This window comes from Canis lupus, chromosome 30, assembly GCF_011100685.1.
Source record: "Canis lupus familiaris isolate Mischka breed German Shepherd chromosome 30, alternate assembly UU_Cfam_GSD_1.0, whole genome shotgun sequence".
Lineage (NCBI taxonomy): Eukaryota > Metazoa > Chordata > Mammalia > Carnivora > Canidae > Canis > Canis lupus.
The window spans coordinates 24,244,846-24,262,924 of record NC_049251.1 but is presented as its reverse complement, the minus strand read 5'-3'; the positions used below and the strand labels follow the sequence as shown (position 1 = coordinate 24,262,924).

The 18,079-nt window shown below is 39.8% G+C and overlaps 1 protein-coding gene and 1 long non-coding RNA gene across 3 annotated transcripts in view; both read right to left on the bottom strand.

The window, feature by feature from the left end:
• RNF111 (ring finger protein 111) overlaps positions 1-8,393 on the bottom strand; it is a 95,460-nt gene extending 87,067 nt beyond the window's left edge. The window contains exon 1 of one of the 2 annotated variants that reach the window (XM_038580558.1): positions 8,045-8,393. The gene's annotated coding sequence lies outside the window, so the exon portion shown is untranslated. Of the gene's footprint in view, positions 1-7,706; positions 7,978-8,044 lie in introns of those variants that run through there. The other variant, XM_038580560.1, reaches the window with a different exon arrangement.
• Positions 8,394-8,611: 218 nt separating this feature from the next.
• Positions 8,612-18,079, bottom strand: part of LOC111093383 — a 31,175-nt gene continuing 21,707 nt past the window's right edge. Inside the window, exon 5 of the long non-coding RNA XR_005381714.1 lies at positions 8,612-9,470. This is a non-coding gene — a long non-coding RNA (uncharacterized LOC111093383). The remainder of the gene's footprint in view (positions 9,471-18,079) is intronic.

The window sequence follows — 18,079 nt, the reverse complement described above, 5'->3', positions numbered from 1 at the left end:
CTTATCTAACAACTCCAAAAGGAGAACCGGAAAAAAAAAAAATTGACTAAGAAGTCATGAAAACTAAAAAAAGAATATTTCTTAAAACTAAAGGGCCTAAGCCCTTGCTACCTCTGTCCTCAGAAATCACTGTTCTCCTCACCCACTTCATTTCAGTCACAACAACATCTTGGCTTTTCCTTTTCCTAAAATAAGTATTATTAATCTGCTCAGAATGCTTGTCCCTCAGATACCCACAAGGATCTCTCATTTGCTTCCTTTTGGTCTGTGCTGAAATGTTTGCTTGTCCTTGACACCATCCTTAATCGCCTTATAGCTAACCCACCCCCCATCTTCTTTTTTCCAGCTCAGTTATTTCCATAATCACTATTTGTAAATTTACTTGTTTTCCCAATAGAGCCTAGTCTGTTTTCATCATTACCATGTGCCCCAAAGCTTAGAACTTATTTATAGTTAGTACTCAATAAATACATGCTGAATTATTACTTAAAATAATCTAAAATTGAGATACAACTATTTTGAAAGGATAAAAAAAGAAGCGTGGACTCCTTTTCCATTAGAGGTCAAAAGATAATTCAGAAGATAACTGGCACAGCAATTCTCAAACTTTTTGACTTGTGAACCCCTTACTCTCTTAAAAATAAGTGAGAACCCTAAAAATGCTCTAAATACTCTAAATATGTAGGCTATATTTATTAATATTAGAAAATAAAGTTGACAAAAGCTTTAAAATTTATTATTTAAAAATAGCAACAGTAAACCTATTACATGCTAATATTAAGTAACACTTATGAATATATTTTCAAAATAGTTAATAAGAATGGCACTATAACATGTTTGCTAATCTCTTTAATGTCTATCTTAACAGAAGAAACCTGGGTTCTTTTTCTTTTTCTATGATTTTATTTATTTACTCATGAGATACAGAGAGAAAGAGAAGCAAAGACATATGCAGAGGGAGATGCAGGCTCCCTGTGAGGAGCCCGATGCAGGACTTGATCCTGATCCGTGAACTCCAGGATCATGTCCTGAGCCGAAGGCCGATGCTTAACCACTGAGCCATGCAGGCATCCAAAACCTGGATTCTTTCAAGGGGTTCTCACCAGCTCCGCCCCACACCAGGGACACGGGGGCATGAAATCTGGATTCTTGAATCTGCTTCTATATTCAATCTAATAAGAAATCCAGCTGCACCCAAATACATAGTTAAAAAAGAGGAGTGCAAGGGCATCTGGGTGGCTCAGTCAATTGAGCGTATGCCTTCAGCTCAGGTCATGATCTCGGTCCTGGGACTGAGCCATATGTCCAGGCTCCCTGCTCAGGAGGGAGTCTGCTTCTCCCTCTCCCTGCTCATGCTCTCTAATAAATAAAATCCTTAAAAAAAAAAAAAAAAAAAGGAGAGTTTTTAATAATTTATTCAGGTGTGTTATTCTTTGATATTAACCCCAAATTTAATAAATGTAATTTTGTAAAGGTTATTTGCAATGTTGAATCTGATACCATATCTATTATACGTCATACCATGTCATTAAAAATCTACTGATCTATCTTGTCCCCAAGTAGATCTTTCACATACAGCATGATTTTGTAAACATCATACATTGGTCATATGAAGAAAGCTGGGTCCACGACATTACACATATCTTCCAAACATTGACACATTTCATTATACAATAGCCCCCAAAAATCACATTTGTTAATATCCCCCTAAATTTCATCAAAAAGGCCCTGAAAAGCTGCCAAGCTCACAGTGGATATGTTTTCCAAAATTCTAATTTTTGCTTGAAAGCCTTCATTTTATCTTGGCAATAATTTCTGTCAGTTGTTTTCCCTACAGTGACAGGGTCACTTCATTTATGTTTGAGAAAATACTCACAAATACCCAAGTTTAAGTAACTATAGTTTGTCATTCTCTCAAGTAAAAAAAATGGTTCCATAAAAAAAAAAAAAAAAAAAAAAGCAACTAAGTTTGCTAGTTCAGCCTGCAACTCAATCACACAAGTATTTTTCTTCAAGACAAGCAAATTTGGGATGTAACAGACTTTACTGCTCTATAAAGGACTTTCTTAAATGAAATTGGTTTTGTAAACGTGCAGTAATGAAAAATACAAGGCCTATTAGTACAGTTTTAGCCACTCTCCTAATATGTACTGCAGAGTCAGCGGTTCTGCCCATCACTGTTTATCAATGCAAAGGTCAACGCTATTAAGCAGTGAAAAAGAACTTAGTATCACTATTAAATTGTTTCAACCCAGCTGACCTTCTGAAACACTTGAAGACCCTCTCAAGAGCCCAGAGACCAGGGGACACCTGGGTGGCTCAGCGGTTGACTGACTTCGGCTCAGGGCGTGATCGTGGGATCCAGTATCGAGTCCCATATCAGGCTCCTTGCAGGAAGCCTGCTTCTCCCTCTGCCTGTGTCTCTGCCTCTCTCTCTCTCTCTCTCTCTCGAATAAATAAATAAATATTAAAAAAAAAAAGAGAGAGCCCAAAGACCACACTCTGAGAACTGCTGCTCTGGATACATATGAAATACTAAGAGGAGATATGTTTCCAAGGAAAAGAACTTGGCAGTAGGAAGACAGGGATTGCAAGAACACTAATTTTTTCCGTGGACACTCTTTGTACCTTGTGAATTTGGTACCATTTGTATTGCCTTTATCTTTAAAAATTAAATATTAAGGGCAGCCCCAGTGGCTCAGCAGTTTAGCGCCGCCTTTGGGGTGTGATCCTGGAAACCCAGGATCGAGTCCCATGTCAGGTTACCTTCATGGAGCCTGCTTCTCCCTCTTCCTGTGTCTCTGCCTCTCTCTATGTGTCTCTCATGAATAAATAAATATTTTTTTAAATTAAACATTAAAAAAAACAGACATGAAAAGTAGCTAAGTAGGCATGTAAGCAAACTATATAGAAGTTTGCTTAGAAAATAGCAGAAAAAAAAATTTTATGAGCGGAGAGTGTCTCCACTTAGGAATTGGAACTAGGGGGTTAGAGGAGTAGTACAGACTGTTTTCCATTATAAACCTTTGTGGAACTGACTTTTAAAACCACATACACATATTAATTGTTTCAAAACTTAACTGGTTAAAAAACATTCAAAATACTGTCTGGGATCTTGGTGTCTGCTTTTGGTTGGGGCCATCTACGGCAGGAAGATGGTGGCCTCAAAGAAGATGAAAAAGTCTCTGGAGCTGACCAACCCTAGGCTCCAACTCATTATGAAAAGTGTAAAGTACATGCTGGGATACAAGCAGGCTCTGAAATGATCAGACATGGCAAAGCAAAACTGGTTATCCTCGCGAACAACTGCCCAGTCCTGAGGAAATCTGAAATAGAATACTACGTCATGTTAGCCAAAATTGGTGTCCATCACTACAGTGGCAATAATACTGAACTGGGTACATACAGCATGCGGAAAATACTACAGAAAATGCACACTGGCTATCATTGATCCAGGTGACTGATGTTATTAGAAGCATGCTAGAACAGACTGATGAAAAGCAAATCATGCAAAATTTTTCAAATTGGTCAGATCTTGTTAAAAAAAAAAAAACACACCAAAATATTGTCTAGAAAAATACTTACAATTTAGGCTTAAAAGGAATAAATAAAGCAAATACCCATGCTGCACCAGTAAGAAAATGGCTGTGAAACATGTCAAGTTGTAACAGTAACTTTCTGGAATAATGTGCCTGTGAGTTTCTACTCATATATGAAATATTATTCTATAATATAATATAAATTTTCATTTGGGACGCTTTGGTGGCTCAGCGGTTGAGCGTTTGCCTTTGGCTCAGGGCATGATCCGGGAGTCCAGGGATCGAGTCCCACATTAGGCTCCCTGCGAGGAGCCTGCTTCTCCCTCTGCCTGTGTCTCTGCCTCTCTCTCTCTGTGTCTCTCGTGAATAAATGAATAGAATCTTTAAAAATATATATATGTAAATTTTCATTTAAAAAGCTAGTTGAAAAGCAACAATTTCCTTCAGACCAGAATGTCTGATGACTTAAATACAATTAAGTATTAAACCTTAAGTCATTTTTAACAGTTAAGTGGTTAAACCCTCTAGATACACACAATGTAACACAAAGTAGAACATTTTATTTTTTTCTATTTCATTTGATCATAATTAAGATCATATCAGAACTTATTTGAAAAATACAGAATAAAATAGTTGTTTATGATAAATATAAGGAATTGCTACATTTTACGTAGTTACTTCACAAATAAAATATAAACCCACTATCAAAATATAAGTTTCTCAGAGGATGTCCTGATCCAGGAAATAAGAGATTATTTCTATATACAAACAACTCAAAAGCAAACTGAACTCCCCACTAAAAGGAACCAGGCCTCCATAGAGAATAGCTGATTCCACAACTAAAACAGGAATGATATAGATGAGTGTGAACATCTTGATGTGCCAGAAAGAGAAGAAATACTCATCAAAACTTCTGTAAGTTAAAAAGACACAGGAGCCAGGGTGGAGAGGCTCCCACTGGACAAATGTGGGACAATTTGAGCATTAAAATTAATAAAGGTAGTAATGGATTATAACCCATTGACTAAAATATAGGAAGTACATAAATCTATATTGACAAGTTAGATAAAAGAATGATTCTTCCATCAAGAGAAGGCCTACTGTTAAGGTAGAGGAGATGGAAGAATTTGAAAATAAGCATTCTGCAACCATCAAAGTAAAGATCAGTACAGGCAAGAACCATCAACGGATGCTTACATAAACATAATGTCATTATCACCCCTGACAAAACTAACAATTCCTTGATATCATCTAATATCCATTCTCATTCAGATTTCCCCCAAAGTGTTTCAAAAATGACTTTCTACAATTGATTGGAGGATTTAAACAAGATCAACACATTACACTTGGTTGCCATACATAAAATATTTTTAACCTTTTTTTCACATTGTCTATCAGCAAATATGAAAAAGCTTAATACACAAACCAGTTTGCACTTGTAGATTCTCCAGAATCCAACACAATCTAATGCATTTGCTGTTCCCATTGCTGCAAGATTCCTCCAGATTATCAGTATGGCTAACTCTTTCTAGTCACTGATCACAAATCAAATTATCCCCTCTAAAAAGAAGTTAGGCCCTCCCTAACCACTCACTCAATCCAAGTAGAGCTCAACTTCCATTCATCATTACATGGTCCTATTTTCTTCATGGCACTCACCACTCCCCCCAAACCATTCTGCTTATGTTTAGTAGTATGTCCACTCCCTGAGGGCAGAGTACCTTCCTCACTGAAGACCAAGAAAAGGGACGCCTGGGTGGCTCAAAGGTTAAGCATCTCTGCCTTCGGCTGGGGTCGTGATCCCAGGGCCCTGGGATCCAGTCCCACAGCGGGCTCCCTATGGGGAGCCGGCTTCTCCCTTTCCCTACGTCTTTGCCTCTGTGTGTCTCTCGTGAATAAAGTATTTTTAAAAATAATAAAAAGACCAAGAACAATGCTGAGAACATGAGACATTCAATACATACATACTGAGTAATTAAGTAATAACTAAATAATAACACAGTACCTCCATTTAAAATGTAAGTTCAATTTAGTATTTGTTTTTAAACATCTGTAGCCCACTCCACATGTAATGGTATGAACTGAATGCCTGCAGAAATGTGGGCCAGCTGTTACCAACAATCGGTGAGGTGCATACAAGAAAGAACAGAGATGTAAGACATTCAAATGCCAATTCTGGACTGCGACCAACGATTATAGGTTTCTGACAGAAAAAATTATTAGGATGATTTAAAGAGCATTACCAGAAGTAAAATGAAGTTTCACCTTTTAGTATGAGAGCTATTTAGTCATATATAATATCTATAATAAGACAGAAGCGTTATCTAAAGCAACAAACATGACTTTATCATAGTTCTCTCCCCACCCCCACCACCAATATAAACATGAAGGAATTTACACTCAATATAACACTTCTTTCCAGGAATTGGATCATGATGAACACACCAACAAGTACCAAAAGCACCTAACCAAAAATACAAACCATTAAATTTGGGACCTAGAGAAGACTAAAAAACTATCCTACAGTTCTCATCTAGCAATTGAGAGAGATCTGAAACTAAAGATGGTTATCAATAAAGGCACAGATCTAAGGAACAGATTTAAAATCCAGAGCTCTGATCTCCAGCCCCATTCCCTTCCATAAGATAATGCCACCCACAGAATGTTAATATCAAAGTTACTAACATGCTTTAATCACTAACATTTTTAATACTGTCACTGTCTTTTCTTCCTAGTGGAAGTCTCAGCTCAGAGGGGAAAAAGTCAAAAATAGGATGCAGACAATCATACTCTAAGTAAAGCATGTTACAGAAACCCCTCTTTGGCAAAATAATTAAATGTGTAAAAAATCTAATTAGTTTGATTCAATGGATTTTTTTAAACCCACTTTAAATTTTATAATGAAAATAACTATCTACAAATATCTGCTGACTGCTCCTCTGCTCCAAACGTGTAAATTGCTATTCTCTTATTTTGTCCGAGGTTAAATGCCAAGAAGTGGCCAACAAAAGTAAAATAATTCAAGGCTTTAAAAAAAGGGATCCCTGGGTGGCACAGCGGTTTAGCGCCTGCCTTTGGCCCAGGGCGCGATCCTGGAGACCCGGGATCGAATCCCACGTCGGGCTCCCGGTGCATGGAGCCTGCTTCTCCCCCTGCCTGTGTCTCTGCCTCTCTCTCTCTCTCTCTCTCTCTCTCTCTATCATAAGTAAAAAATAAAATTTAAAAAAAATAAAAAAAAATTAGATTCTTTGCAGCATAAGAGGCTTCTTTCTCATCGCGTTTGGTCTCACAGAGCGCTCAAAAGACTACTGTTTCATATGAAAAGCAACATAGTTTATATTGACATGAAAATTTTTGCTAAAATAAAATCACGGTAGTAACAAACTGTCATAATGTAGACCTTCACCATAATAGAACTAAGTAAAACTAGGTATTATGGAACTTCGATGTACGAAATCACTATCCTGACATTTGAAAGCAATGACACACACACGGATGGAAAAGGAAACGGAACCTTGGCTTCTCTTTTCCCCAGGCTGTTCTTTTTTGGGGGGAAGGGGTCCCTAAAACAAGAAAATTAAACGTAAAAAATACCAAGTGAAATAAAGTTTGGGTTAAGCAAGGTCCGAAAGCTAAAAGAACTGGAAGATGAAGTCTGTGTCAGCTGGCATCTTATCACTCCGGAGTGTTCTAAATTCATACTCCACGTAAATCAAGAAACAGGAAAGCGCACAATACAATGGAGTCGCCTCACACTACAAACATTAACAAATTAAATGAATACCTTACACTTCCTGGTGTGTGTGTGTGTGTGTGTTTTAAGCACCGAAACTTAGATGCGCCTTAAGAAGTATCTGTAAAGACCTATTACGACCTATTTAACGACTATGGCTGGCAAACCTCTATTTCTACAGTACGGAGCAGACCGTTGCCACGACAGCCTTGTGCCACTGACTCCGACAAATTATCTAAGAACAATAATAAAACAGTGAGCTGCCTTTTTTTTTTTTTTTTTTTTTTTTAAATGACCGACAAACCAACTCTACACCGAAATCTGACGCGTCCGTCTGCGCGCTGCTCGGCGGACGTTTCCTTGAGCACAGGAGGCGGCGACTCCCTCCCCGCGGGGCCGACTTAGCGCCCTCCGACACCCCGGGGGCGGGTTACCTTCATCACTCCATTGTCAGGTCGCACTCCCACGCCTCCGTCTTCAGCCCCCTTCCTAGACTCCAGGGAGAGTCCAAAGAGGGAGAGAAAGCCCCTCACCCACACTGCCTTACAGCGGGGTGTGGGTGTGTCTGCAGACCGCCGCTCCGCGCAAACACAATTAACCCTCCCGCGGAGCCGCGGACCCCAAGTCACCGGGGAACCGGCAGCACCGCCGGCCGCCGACCCCAGCCTTCCGCGGCCGCAGCCCTTCCTCTTTCTCCCCTCCGGGCCGGCCCCTCCCCCGTCGCGCGCACGCGCGGCTTCCCATCCATCCCCTCCCCCCTAGCCCCCCTCACCTTAATCATTAGCCACCCTCTTCCCAGAGTCCGGGAAATCCCTGCCCAGGGAGGGACACAGGAGGCGGAAGAGGGGAAGAGGCTGCGTCGAGAACCGGTGATCCGCGGCTGAGGTCTCGGCCTAACAGGCCCCTACACTCAAGAGCTGCGTCTGTCACCGCCGCCAAACCGTACGAGCGGCAGCGCCTGGTTCGGCCCAGTTCACCCGGCTTCGGTTCGGGATGCCCGATTTGACCCCCGCAAGAACGCCTTCCCCGAAGCCGCGGGCGGTTCTGTGCGGCGCAGACCCCACACCTCGCCGCCGCCGCCGCCGCCGCTGCTCTCCTGCCGCCGCCGCCGCTGCCGCCGCCTAACCAATCCCTCCTCTACCGAGGGAGCGCGACAGTCGGGGGCTTTACGACAGTTCGCAAAGTGAGAGCGCCGCGGCGCTCACGCCTCCCTCCGTCGCTGTTTCTGCGCATGCTCAGACTCTGGCCTCCCGGTGCCCCGCCCCCTCCGCCCCAGCCCTCCCCCTTTGTGCTCGTTTTGTCGCGTCTGTAAAGCGAAGCCGGACGGTTTCGTGAAGCTCGTTGGTTTATTTTCCTTGGTTGTTGTGTTCTACGCTTAAGCAAAAACTATTCCTCAGCTGTTCTTGTTTCCGTGACTTGAAAAGTGCAGCTAACCACAGAATCACGCATTGCACTTAGGCTACAGTTAAACAAAAACCTCCCGGCTTGCTGTCTTTTACGAGAAAACGATACCCAAATCTTACTCGCTAATGACATAAAGATCATCGCACCCTGCCCTTAAAGTGGATTCGCTTCCAGAGCCACATCGAAAGTGGTAATAGGCACCCTGGGAAACGACTGTACAGTCACATACGGCTCCTTAGTTATTTTATGAAAAGCAGGAGATTGCAAATGCTTCCTTACGTGCAAGAGGAGGATGGATGTAGGCGAGGAGAGTGTAGGCTTTTGAATCAAACAGACCTTTCGGATCCCGATGATGCCAATGAACAGCCGTCTAATTTATTAGGTCTTTATCTTTCCCCCAAAAATGAAATGTCAGTTACACCTCCATTTAAGAAGAAAATAGAAGGGTATCTTTCTTAAACCAAGAAAAAGAATTGTTTCCTTATTGACAAATTGAGGTGACGTTATTTACCCCAGAGGGTTCTTGTGAGATGAAATAAGGCAGTGTATAGAATGCTTTGAACATTATTTACCAATTAAGTGTTCAATAAACATTAATTCCCTTCTTTGGTCATCAGCCTGTCTTTCCCAATACGCTTTCTTTGTTCACTCATGTTCTCCATATTGTTCTGTGAAGAAAATAGTTTAAAATAGTTATAATAAAGGATCGCAGATTGTGCAGGAAAACTGGAGGAGCACCGGAGAAGGAATTTTCCTCAATCCTCCTATTTTCTTGTTCAGAAAATAAATTCTTCCTGAAAAAAATAAAATAAAATAAAATCATGGTCCTTCCTGGACTATCTTATCTACTGCCGTGATTTCAATTGCTATCAGCTCATGACTTCTCAAAGTCATGTATTTCTACAACTGTATTTCCAGACCTAATCTTTTTTTTCTCAAGCACTTGAAATGTGGCTAGTACAAGTTGAGAAGTGCTATGGTAAATATATATCCAATTCAAAAATACATTTAAAAATTGTAAAAATTTGAATGATTTTTAATATGCATTACATGTTGAAATGATATTTCGGATATATTGGGGTAAATCGGTGGTTCTCAAGCAGGGACAATTTTATGCCCCCACTTTGGGTTATTTAGCAATATCTGGAGACATGTTTTTGGTGTTCACAACTTGGGGGGAAGGATGGCTACTGACATCTACTAACAATAGCCCAGGGATGTTGCTAAACATCCTACACTACACAGGACAGCCCTCCACAACAAAGAATTCCCTAGCCAAAAATGTTAACAGTATAGTTGAGAAATGCCAGGGTTAACTAAAATATACTATTAAAGTTAATTTACCTGTTTTTTTTACTTTTAAAAATATAATTGCTATAAACTTTATAGTTTTATTTGTAGTTTACATTATCTTTCTATTGAACAGTGCTGAATGATCTAGACCCATATGGCTCTTTTGCTGGATGTGTCATTTCCCCTTTAATGTTCCACAAGCATCTCTAACACATCATGTTGAAAAAAAAAAAATATATATATATATATTGTATTTACACCCCATCCATTTCAGTCTTTCCTGTCTCATTCAATAGGACCAAGTTAACTAATTAGAAACCCAAAGGTCATCTTTGACTATTCTCTCTTCCTCACTCCATATCTCTAATCAATCAACAAGTCCTTCTAATTCTGTCCTTGTAATATCTCAAATTTTGAAAATGGACCCACTCCTCTCAATTCTCTGCACCAGTCCAAGTCTTTAGTATCTTTAGCATCAACTAGACATTGTGCACTCTGGGCACATAGCAACTACATAATCACTGACTGACTTGCAGTGTTTTCCAAAACCCAGAGAACAAATGTAGAAGGGACAGGATGACATAATAGTGCTCTGAGAACACAAGTCAAACCAACTCAAACCAAAAGGAAGTGATGTTTATTTTTTTTTAGGAAGTGATGTTTAAACTAAATTTTGCAACATAAACGAAGACAGTTAATGAAGCAAATAGGACATTCCAGGCAGAAAGATCAATACATGCTATGGTACAGAAACAGCATGAAGCAACTTCTCTAGTAGGATCTACTGAATGTGTTATGCAAAGAAACTATTAAGAGATGAGGGAAGAAACGTAGATAGAAATGGATCAAGTAAGGTTGTTTTTGCTAGGATGAAGAGTCTGAACTCTTTTATACTTAAAACTATGAGAAGCCACTAAGGGAACTCAATGAGAGGAGTAACAATCAGATTGACTATTAGCATTATATAAGCAGAGTGGGGGGTGGATTGGAAAGGGGCAAAAACAGAGAGATGGAGACCAGTTGGAATGTCAGGTAAAAAGAGGTAAGACTGGTAGAAATGAGAATGAGAAAGAAGGGACAGGGCAGCCCCCGTGGTGCAGCGGTTTAGCGCCGCCTGCAGCCTGAGGTGTGATCCTGGAGACCCAGGATCAAGTCCCACGTCGGGCTCCCTGCATGGAGCCTGCTTCTCCCTCTGCCTGTGTCTCTGCCTCTCTCTCTCTCTCTCTCTGTGTCTCTATGAATAAATAAATAAATCTTTAAAAAAAAAAAGGACAGATAGAAGAAGATTAAATACCTAACTGGATAAAGTGAGTAAAGGAGGGGAATCTCAGAAGCTTCCAGATTTATGGTAAGTGGTTGGGTGGAAATGCCATTCAGGAAAAAGACCCAGGCTTGTAAAACCCAACTTTTTGGGTTTGGCACTTTTGGTTGGGGTAAGACGAAGGAGGGGGTTGAAAGGAAGTGATTTCTTCTTTATTGGGTGAGTTTGATTTGCCTAGCATTTACCCAAAGTGGGAATTTCAGTAAGCGGTTGGATATAGGTGTTTGGAGCTCAGGAGAGGTCAGGGCTGATGACAGATGACAGGGAGTAACTTGTGATAGCTGAAGCAATAATTTTGATGAGGCCATCAAGAATATAAGTGAAAATAAAAGAATATAAGTGAAAGGAGAAAAATATCTGAGGAAAGCTGATATTTAAAGAGTTGAAAAATGAGGATAAGTTCCACGAGGTTAAGGATGGGCCAGAGCAAAGAGAGAGAAACCCAAAGAAATAGGTAATAGGCCAAGTGAGAAAAATAGTTTCAGTGATGAAGTGGGTGATCAAGGATATGAAATGTCCACTAGTTTGGCAATATGGAGCTCTGTAAACAAGAGTAGTTGCAGTAACTGGTGTACATTTTAGAACAGAGGTTCTCAACAGGGTTGTGACCCCCAGGGATTGTTTAACAATGTCCAGAGATAGTTTTGGTTATTACAACTGGGAAGATGTTGCCGATCTAACGTTTAGATGTCAGGGACACTGCTAACTATCCTATAATGCATCTTTTAATAAAGCCCCTACAATAAAGAATTATCTGGCCCCAAATGCCAGTAACATTCCAGTTGAAAAGTCCTGGTTTAGAATTGACTAAACAATGTACTTAGATAAGGATCAGTACTTTTTCATGAAAATGGTAGTAAACGGAAAAAGGAAGACAGACATACTTAACAGGATATGAACTCAAGAAAGGGAAGACTTGAATCCTTCCAGTATGCTGGAGGGGAGAGAGCAGCAGAAAAAGAACAATGAAAGATAATGGAGGGCAGCCCGGGTGCCTCAGTGGTTTAGCGCTGGCTTCAGTCCAGGGTGCGACCCTGGAGACCCTGAATCGAGTCCCACGTCGGGCTCCCTGCATGGAGCCTGCTTCTCCCTCTGCCTGTGTCTGGGCCTCTCTCTGTGTGTCTCTCATGAATAAATAAATAAAATCTTTTTTAAAAAAAGAAAGAAAGATAATGGAAATATAGGAACACTCTAGGGAGGCAGAGGAAATGGGATTCAAAGCTCATAATGAAGAATTAACCTTGGATAGAAGAAATATTCCTTTCTTTGAAACAAATGAGGAAGAAGGGGGAAAGGACTGCACAAATGAACAAAATTTGTTGGCTTCAGGGGGTAAGTCAAGGGCTTGCTTATTGAATGACGTTGATGTCTCCGTGAAACATGAGGTAAGTCCATCTTACTAAGATATCTGTGAAGACAATAATTAGGAAAGAGAGATTTAAAAAAATCAGAATAGTCACTAATGTGATGGCAGGGCAGGCAGTAGATAGACAACAAATCAAAGGCAGGAAGCCCAGAGCAAAACAGGGGTGGCTGAGAGGACAGGTGCTATAAAGCTGTATTTATGGTAACAATGGAGATGTAGGGGTGGGAGAGATCTCTCACCTGAACTACATAGTTTCTTACTTTCTATGTTTCTGCTCCCATCACCATTACCACACCACTTCTGGTGCCACATTGAACCACTATCAGAGTATGGCAGAAACTGAGACACTAAGTTGCTTAAAATCCTTCAAGGATCTTTTGTCACCATCACAATGAAGCCCTAAGTCCTTAGCTTGGCAAATGAAGCTCTTCAAAATTCAGAATTCGGAGTGATTTCACACCACCCGTTCCCACCATCCTACTGCCTGCCCCTGCTTAGACTTGACCAAACTTCTCAAACTACTTGTAGTTCTCCAGAAAAAAGTTTCAGTATCTACCTGCTTTGGCATCTACTCCTTCTGTCTCAAAATATCCTCCCTCCTCTTCCATATCCCTCAACCCTGCCTTACATGTTAAGTAAAGTCTTTCCATTCGTCAAAGTCCTCCTCCATGAAGCATTTCCTTACCTTGCTCCCTCATCCTCACAATAAAGCTAAAAATCCACTTTTGTACCCTCTTCAATCTTTGTGTATTAGAAGTGTTACGTTTAGGGGACCTGGTGCTCAGTCAGTGAAGTGTCTTCCTTTGAATCAGGTCATGATCCAGGGGTCCTGGAACTGAGTCTGCCCCTGGGATCAAGTCCTGTGTGGGGCTCTCTGATCAGTGAGGAGTCTGCTTTTCCCTCTTCCTTTGCCCCTCCTCCTTGCTCATGCTTGCTGGCTCTCTCTCTCAAAATAAATAAATAAAAGAAAGAAATGTTATATTCATACACAATTGTCTTCTCCAAAAAATAAAAATAAAAAAGAATGTCCTCCCCCCTCATTTAAAAAAAATTGCTCAAATAGAAAAAGGAGATTGGGTTGGAGTTCTAGTCTCAATTTTTCCACTAAGAAATCAGAAATCTTTAATCTTAATCAAATCGCTGGACACTTTCAAAAATTAATTTTATTCTCCTGTGGAAAGATCATGACCACCCAACATATAGTCCAAACCAAGTTCTGCCTGCCTGAAACTGTGCAAAATAACACATACCAAATTAGTCTGTATATATGGGCCAGCAGTGCGTAACTATCTGGTAGGCAGGAATTTGAGAAGCTTGCTCTAAACATGGAAATACTCAGCTGAAAAAAGGAAATACTGAGCTGAATTAATGGGTCACCTGCAATAAATGGGAAAAAAGGAAAAATTCTACAAATTACCAAAGTCAGAGGGAAATCCACCAACCATTGCCTACTTCACAATTACAAGTGAGAGTAACTGTGAGTCAGCTTTGTGAGCTCTTTGGAAGAAAATGAAGCCAGGTTTGGATATTTAATATAATGAGATAGGGAGACCTTGGGAACTTGCTGAAAATATTTACTGAACTATTCCTTCAGATGAAAAGGTTTGAGAAGAATTAAAAGGACCTAAGAGATGCACTGGTCAGAATAGTGATTTATATTTTACTCTCCAATTAATGTATGAAGATATCATTGAAACTCAAAACTGAGGGACACCTGGGTGGCTCAGTGGTTGAGCATCTGCCTTTGGCTCAGGGCGTGATTCTGGAGTTCTGGGATCCAGTCCCACATCAGGCTCCCTGAGAGGAGTTTGCTTCTCCCTCTGCGTGTGTCTCTGCCTCTGTGTGTGTGTGTGTGTGTGTGTGTGTGTGTGTGTCTCATGAATAAATAAATAAAATCTTTAAAATTAAAAAAAGAAACTTGAAACTGAAAATAAAATTTTATAGATTCTACAACACTGCTGATTTAGTGGAGGCAGTACAGGACCTCATTAAAATATTACATATAAGGTTTGATTTTAGGTTATGAAATTAGAAACAAAGACGGTGTTTAGTTTGAAGACTATAATCTTTATTATACATATAGAGGCAGAAAACATAAAAACAAAGAATCATTAGAGACAGCACTTCTTTCCTACTACTAAACTACTTTGAAGTCATTTTTTAATCTATTGAAACTATTTTGAATGATAGACTGAAAAATTAAAGATTTATTCAGTCGAAGGATAACTTCAAAAGAGTACAATTGTGATGACTATCATTTTTTTTAAAGATTTCATTTATTTACTCATGAGAGACACACAGAGAGGTAAAGATATAGCAGAGGGAGAAGCAGGCTGCCTGGTGGGAGCCTGATATATGGGACTTCATCCCAGGACCCGGGGATCACACACTGAGCAAAAGGCAGATGCTCAAACGCTGAGCCACCCAGGCGTCCTGACTATTTATCATTTTAAAAGTTTCTCTGACTGCTTTTGGAATACAATGTTCAAGATACATTTGAATTATCAAGCACTCATAATATCTATGAGGCTCAATTTCTAAAATAGTGAGGTAACAAATTACAGACTAACAAGGAGACATAGAATGTGGAATTTTGTAGGCAAGCATTTGAAACTTCAAGCATCCTGAAATATTTCTGGTTATCTGGCCAAATTCTGGACAGATGTTTGAGGCCATCTGGTTCTGTGAAAGTATATTTTCGAATAAAACTGTAGGAAAATGAAAGAGAATGCCCCACCTACTGTGCTCGTATAATCCTACTGTCACAACTGAGGTGACTAGACTGATTGACAATTGTTCTCAGAAATGGTTTACTCTGTTAACTGCCAGAATTTTTAAACTCTTAGTCAAAGTTGGTCATAGGCTTACCATTGAAATTTTGCATTAAGTTGATTTAACTCTTTTTGGGATGCTTTTGCAATGCTGTTTTTAAAATCTGTAATTTCAGGATCCCTGGGTGGCTCAGCGGTTGAGCGTCTGCCTTTGGCTCAGGCCATGATCCCAGAGTCCCAAGATCAAATCCCACATCGGGCTCCCTGCATGGAGCCTGCTTCTCCCTCTGCCTTTGTCTCTGCCTCTTTCTGTCTGTGTCTCTCGTGAATAAATAAATAAATAAATAAATAAATAATCTTTAAAAATAAAATCCATAATTTCTGAAGGACTCACTTCTGTTAGCAATAAGAATATTCACAAGTTACTGATCATTAAAAAGTCAGATACATAATCTCCATTGTCAGAGCTCTAACATTTTAGTTTGCTTCAGACCTAGTAAAATTTTTGCAAATCTTGTGAATATTACAAATTCAAGTGTGATTTCATACTGGTAAGTTATATGCAAATTCAGAACTAGTGGTAAGATGTTTCTATGTACTTGCTTGCTGCTTAGAGATCACATAAAAATGTCCCCAAATGTAAAATGTTTCCCTAAACCATATTAACATTTGTTTAATTGCCTAACAAGTATATTGACGATAGTTTTGAGTTATAGGATTGCAAACAGAGACTATATTTTCATTAGTTATACATTTCATAGTACATTTGAAATACTAATATAATGGGGGACTATTCAGAAGTAAGCATATAGAAGAAAAAAGGGGAATTAAATGAAACTACCCACGTAGTGAAAGGAGATTTTAAAAATATTTAATAACTTGAATCTGAATGACTTTAGTACTGAGTGCTTCTGGTAAGATTTTAATTATTTCTACATTTTGATAGAGCATAAGTCATTATTGCACTAATGTTTCAGAACACTGGAAAGATTATTTAGAGATTTTACTTTAATATCTTATTTTGGGGGATCCCTGCGTGGCTCAGTGGTTTAGCGCCTGCCTTTGGCCCAGGGCGTGATCGTGGAGTCCTGGGATCAAGTCCTGTGTCGGGCTCCTGGCATGGAGCCTTGCCTCTCCCTCCTCCTGTGTCTCTGCCTCTCTCTCTCTCTCTTTATGTCTATCATTGCATAAATAAATAAATAAATAAATAAATAAATAAATAAATCTTAAAAAAATATCTTATTTTGAAATTTGCTCAAATAAATTCTGAAAATATAAATTGGTCAAAGTTGATAATGACCAAACTCTGAAACCTTATTTATTTGGATTATAAGGATAAATAAAATCCTTCTACTCTGAAGCCTTCAAAGGCTAATTCAGTATTGAATTAAACTAGGAAATAGTGCCACCTGCTGAATCTCAACATTAAGTTCATTTTTCAGATCACCTAAAGTTCTAACGTTTTTTTCTCAAAGATGTACATTTAAGATGATCTTCAAACAAAATTTTCCTTAATTTTTTTCAATTAGGGGCACCTGGATGGCTGTGTGTCTGACTTGATTTCAGCTCTTGTCATGATCTCAGGGTTGTGAGATAGAGCCCTGTGTCAGGCTCCATGCTGGGACGGAGCCTGCTTAAGATTCTTTCCCTCCTCCACCTCAAGAAAAAAAAATATTCCACTAAATGAGCTCTGGCCATATGTGTTTATCATCTCCAACGTGATCATGCCACGTGTAGACTTAGAATTAATCTCTCTTGGGGTACCTGGGTGGCTCAGTAGTTGAGCATCTGCCTTTGGCTCAGGGTGTGATCCCGGAGTCCCAGGGTCGAGTCCCGCATCGGGCTCCCCATGGGAAGCCTGCTTCTTCCCTCTGTCTAGATCTCTGCTTCTCTTTCTGTGTCTCTCATGAATAAATAGATAAAATGTTTTTTTTTTAAGATTTTATTTATTCATGAGAGACACAGAGAGAGAGAGAGAAAGAAAGAGGCAGAGGCACAAGCAGAGGGAGAAGCAGGCTCCATGCAGGGAGCCTGATGTGGGACTCGATCCTGGGTCTCCAGGATCAGGCCCTGGGCTGAAGGCGACGCTAAACTGCTGAGCCACCTGGGCTGCCCCTCTCTCTCTCTTTTAAAAAATATTTTATTGTTGGTTTGGGTGTATACTTTTTTTATTCCTTTATCATTTCTCAGGATGGTGTTGGAGATGAATATTTTTTATTTTATTTTTTAAAATGTTCATCTTGGTCTCTTTTGTGTTACAGGTTTTTCTCAACTATCTGGCATATCTTGGTTGTCAAATATTTTTAGATGATGTAGTATATCAAAACTAATTTATTTATGATAGAGAGAGAAGGAGAGAGGCAGAGACACAGGCAGAGGGAGAAGCAGGCTCCATGCACCGGGAGCCCGACGTGGGATTCGATCCCGGGTCTCCAGGATCGCGCCCTGGGCCAAAGGCAGGTGCTAAACCGCTGCGCCACCCAGGGATCCCTAGAATCTACTTTAATGCTTATCTTCTACTGACAATGTCTTCCACTTTCCTTGAAAATGTATTAATTTTGCCTTCATTATCAAAGTATTTCTAGGATGATATTTTCCTACAGTACCATGAATATATCATTTCACTCTCTTTTTTTTTAAGAGTTTTTTTTT